We start from the raw sequence: 539 nt of genomic DNA on the forward strand, positions 1-539 counted from the left end.
AATCATAAAGGGGACATTGGCATGTGCTATATAATGGTTTGGCCAAGATGTGGTTTTTAGTGCTAGCTCAATGTTCAGCTAAACCATATTGTTTCCAACACCTATGCAATTCTAGAGTCCTTTTTTTCTAAGCAAATCAACTTCTTCGTATATTTTGTGGTGTTTAGACAGCATGAATGTTATTTTTTATTTCTATGCTTTTGAAATTCATGTGCTGTAAACCTGTAATTGGAGATTGTGGCATCATGCCATCATCCATTATATTTCTTTGTATTTTGTTCCCATTTTCTAATTCCCAGATTAGAGTAAAGAGATCAATTCATAACAACTGTTCAAGTACTCTAATTTGTGCTTTCAATTAAAACCATGTTATTTTATAGCAAAATTTACATTCCTTTATGGCAGCTTTTGTACCTGTCATCATTGTTGTTGCTCTTTTACCTCTGTATTTTTATCTTTTTGGAATCAAATAATAGTATTGTGTTTTAGAAGTGGTGGCACCAAGACAGTGCCCTGAGAAGTTTCTGATTGGTGGAAAA

The sequence above is a fragment of the Ipomoea triloba genome, chromosome 16 (genome assembly GCF_003576645.1).
Source record: "Ipomoea triloba cultivar NCNSP0323 chromosome 16, ASM357664v1".
NCBI lineage: Eukaryota > Viridiplantae > Streptophyta > Magnoliopsida > Solanales > Convolvulaceae > Ipomoea > Ipomoea triloba.